We start from the raw sequence: 4,718 nt of genomic DNA on the forward strand, positions 1-4,718 counted from the left end.
ATTCACTGTGACAGAAGATCTCATGTTTGAATGTTTCTTTACATCTTCTTCATTTCTAATGTCAGCAGCAGAGACCATTATTAGAATATTAGATTATTAGTGATCAAGAAGGTCATTGATGACGATATTCATTTGCTGTAAAAGTGAAAATACTGGAATCCTAATTTATAACACAAACTTCAACAATTAACTTTATTTAAAAAGCAAATAAACAAAAAAGAACAAAATTGTTCCTGAACATTTAGACATTCATCTATTATATGGTTTTTTTTAAAAAGGTAAATAAACAGTTCACTAAAATGTTTCATATAAAGCAGTTTTATATAAATATACAGCAAATTAAATGACTTATCTTTTCTATAACAAAAAAATATAAGCTGTTCCTTGACACAGTGTCAGTAAGATTTATTTGTTCAAATAACAATGTAAAACAATGTATGTCCCTGAAGTTTTATTGTGAAAAACTAAAGTAAGATACATTTTTAAAAACTGTTAAATCTGTTAATCTTTAGTGAAGAGATACAGTTGTGATGCAAAAACCAAGTTGTCCTGCATTGTCTCCATGGAAACAGCTTCTCCTGGTCTCATAGACTGCAGAGACGTCACTGATGATGAACTCACTAGGAACTGATGGGATGGTGAACATAGAAACTTCCTTGCATTTTCAAGTGTCTTGAAGCGCCCTTCATTCTGACTCCACTTGTCTGGAATAGGTGGAGGAGGACCCAAAGGGCAGGAGACCGGGCTTGGAGGCAGAACCTTCAAACATTTAATAAAGAAACTGAAACATGAACAAAAACATGAGATCAAGAAAGGAGTGACAAAACAGATCAGATGATCTGATAAGGAAGAAGTGAAAAGCAGACACTGAAATAGACTGAAGGTAATTCACTGAAATGAAGACGACTGTAAATCATGACAAACCTGAAGCTGGTGTGACTGAAGGACAATTCACAAATAAAATGACCAAACATCTGGACCATGAAAATAAATGGAGATTCATTTGACTTCATTTTGGTTGGAGCCAGAAGCCAGTCATTTTCTATGGGTGACATCATACTGACTCGGCCCAGTTCTCAGATACTGTCAGTGACTTCTCCTGGGACAGCTCGTTCCTCTTGAGTGACAGCATCCTCTTCCTCTTTCAACCAGACTTTGGTCTTTCTCAGAGTTGTCAAATGAAAATGCTTGCTGCAATCACAGTTGAAACGGCTCCAGCTCTTTTTATTGATTTATTTTCTCTTTGAGCTGCACGTGGTTGGTCAACATTAGAGATGGGATTTCTGCAGGGTTCTCACAGCGTCTGAAAAAGTCTAAGAAACATTGAATTCATGAATGTGGAAATAATACCTTGAAAAACCTAGAAAAGTCTTGAATTTATATTTCTGAGCCCTAAAAATTGTGCTTCTAAAGTTTTACTTTATCCTGTCTCTAATAAAAAAATTACATTTTTTAACTCTGAATTCTTTGATGAAATGATGTAAATAAAGAGCATCAGAACCAATCGTTATGCAGCAATACACTGGATGTCCACTGCTGGCTGAAAGACAATAGAAAACTAAAAAGAAGCTCTACAGCATCACAGTACAGAACACAAACAAAAATGAGAGAAGCTTCAGTTTGGATGATGGAGAAATGCACATTTAACGTGACATTGAAGAATAAAACATCTTTGAGGTTTATTACACGTCTGTAAAAAGAGACTTCAACTTGGATCAATGCTAAATCTACAAAGCACTTAAAGATGGAGCTGAAATTCTCCCATGATTCAGTGCTGTTTGGAGCAGAGCTGAGCAGAAAGAGGAAGTGGACTTTTTCTGCTGATTGTGCAGAAACATCAGTTGGTTTAGATGCAGCCACAGGCTGATGTTTGACTTTCACACATCTGGACTTCTTTACTGAAGCAGCTGCATGTTGTCCTGAATGTTCCTGAATGTTCTTCTTCTCTGCTTCTGCTGGACTCTTCTAATCTGCTGCTGTTGATTCACATCTTTGGACTTTTTCCAAACTTTCTGATCTTCTTCAGCTCTGAACCCTTTAGAACTGAAGGATGAAAAACATGAACTTTGTCTTTAAATGAAACTCTTTCTTCTGGATTCAGGTTGAGATACTGCAGATTGTCAAAGATCAGCTGTGCTGCTCTGATCACAACTCTGAATTTAAACCCGTCCCACCTGACAGAACTGGACCTGGAATGCAACAACCTTCAGTCTTCAGATGTTCAGCAGCTCCAGGATCTGGTGGAGAGTCCAAACTTCAAACTGCAGACTCTGAGGTCAGTAGAGGGTTGGAGTCACTCCAGCTGCTTCCAGATGTTTGGTCCTAAAGTTAGTCTGAGAGCAAAGATGCAGAGTTTCCTGTGAAGCTGCAGCTTCTCAGTGAAGCTCTGAGGAGAATGATGGCAGGCTTCAGGACAACAGTCAGCCAATCAGAGCAGCAGAAGCTCCAACAGGTGAAGATGACAGGAAGCTGCTGCTCTGAACAGAACTGAAGCTCCTGCTGCTCTTTTTGCTGCTGTGCTGCATCACTGACTGACACACCACCATCAGATAGAGACAACACTTCATCTCTGTGTTTTAACTTTAAATTTTCCGTTTCACAGATGGGAGGGAGAAGCTATTTTCCTTTTCAAATGATCAACCAGAGAGAATCATCATCATCATCATCTGGTCTGCAGAGATGGTTTTCCTGGAGGTGGAGAGCAGAGTGATGGAGGAATCAGAGGAAGTGGAGATGAGTGTGTGAGTTGCACTATCTCTCTCAGCATCAAGTGGACAGTTATTGTGCTGCAGCTCCCCCGGTGGACTGATGGAGAACTGCACTTCATCTTCTCATTCTAACTTGGAGTGTTGGGAAGTCTTCTGCTTTTCTTCTCTCTCGTATTTGGAGCTTCTTTTAACTTTGTCCACACACTCTTGCTGTAGTTTTCTCCTCAAGTGTCCTGAAACTGTTTCTCTGAATGATCTGTGTTGGTGATTCATCAGATTCAGACATGATGGTTTCCTGCAGAAGCTCAGAAGTCTTTTCTGGTGTTTCTTGGACTCCTGCACGTCTCTGTACCACAGAGTGGACCAGCATTCTCTGAACATCCTTCAGCTGGTCCAGAAAGCAGCAGCATGGCTGTTGACCAGAGAAAGAAAACCTTCCAGCAGTTCTGGCCTCAGGATTCTCCATCTGGGAGCATTTTGGTTCTTCTTTTTCATCTTTATCAGACCTTTCAGAACCACAAAGTGGACTCAGTTCCTCTGAGTAAAGGCTGCTGGGTTTTGTATTTTGTTCATTATTTTACAGGATGTTGTTCTATTGTAACCATGGTAACCGTGGGAACCACACTCCTGTTTACTCTGAGTCCTGAAGCAGAAATCCCACCAGAACTAACAAAAGTCTCTCAGTTGAATCATTTTTATATCATCTCTGTTCTGTTGATGATAAAATATTGACTCATGCAGTTTGAAAGACTCAGAGTTTTAGTTTGATGTTTTCTACAGTTTTATGATTGAACTTCCTTTTTCTTTGGTGTTTTCTGGGTAAAACTCTGTTCTTTTTCATGCTGACAACATTTTAGCTGAAGTTTTAAAGAAGTTTCATCTAAATCCAGTAGAATCTGATCATTTTCTAGAAAGTCTGAAACTAGTAGAAACTTTCTGAGCATAAAGCCTGTTTTCTCCAGAGGACATGAATGAACAGAGTGGATGTTAGTGAGGAATGACAGAGAATCACTTTGATGCAGCTGCTTCAACAACACTAACTGCATTGAAGCAGGAGGGAGAAGGGAGACACCTGCTGGCTGTTTCCAGAACTGCATCTTAGTGTCTAAAGGTTCAAACTGAAAGCTGTCTGTCAAATTCCTGCAGCCTGTTTGGATCTAATAAATGCTCTTTTGAATCAACACTGTGTTTGAGATTAATTTGGTCTTCATTCTATCTTTGACTCACAAACAGACTTTAATCTTTAGCCTTCCCCTCATCCTGTTAAAGCTGCTCTAATATTCATGTGTTTGCTTCATTCTCAGTAGAAATGGGTTGAAAAGAGCTTTGGAATTTTCAGTTGGTGCTGATGTCTTTCTAGATGGGGGGGCAGAACAGATGAGAGCTCCTCCCTCCTGATTCAGAGGGGAACAGTGGGCAGCAGCTGAAAGGAGGAGTGGAAATGGGAAAAGTTCTCTGGACATTTCTCCTTTCTAAGAACAGAGAGACACGACTCCATGGACAGACACACTGTATCATGAGTTTCTGAAAGAGAACCCATGTTGCTCACTTTCATTGAAATACCAGCATGTGAAAAAAGGACTCAGAACAAAAAGAAATGTCCTTATTTCAGTGCAAAAGCAAGATGCACTTTTGATGGATGTACAGCTGTCTACCTTTTCTCTAAGAGGAAAGAGACAAAATCAACAGATAAAAAATGAGTTTTAAAGTTATTGGCATTGGTGTGGTTACACACAGAAAAATCAAAGGAGATTTCGACCAGTGAAGTTCCTGCTACGGGGAAAAATAGCAAAAGCTGTAACCAAAGGTGTCAGTAATTTCCATTAGGCCATGCTGAAAAATACATTAAGAGCTGGCGACATAACTCGCAGCATGACCAAGGATGTTCTAAAGAAAATATCCTCCGAGTTGAAGAAGAGTTCAAGGCTTCACAACGATGTAATGCTGGAACTAACGCTCACTCACAAAGTTATCGGCGAGAGCAGCAATCGTGCATCATTTAAAGGTTAC

At 39.6% G+C, this 4,718-nt stretch overlaps 1 long non-coding RNA gene across 1 annotated transcript; it reads left to right on the forward strand.

Annotated features, from left to right (window-relative positions):
- Nucleotides 1–573: 573 nt before the first annotated feature.
- Nucleotides 574–3,889, forward strand: LOC112140301. Its single transcript, XR_002918148.2, has 3 exons — nt 574–883; nt 2,102–2,275; nt 2,603–3,889. It is a non-coding gene; the product is annotated as an uncharacterized LOC112140301 (long non-coding RNA).
- The last annotated feature ends 829 nt before the right edge of the window (nt 3,890–4,718 follow it).

This window comes from Oryzias melastigma, linkage group LG3, assembly GCF_002922805.2.
Source record: "Oryzias melastigma strain HK-1 linkage group LG3, ASM292280v2, whole genome shotgun sequence".
In the NCBI taxonomy this organism is placed as follows: domain Eukaryota; kingdom Metazoa; phylum Chordata; class Actinopteri; order Beloniformes; family Adrianichthyidae; genus Oryzias; species Oryzias melastigma.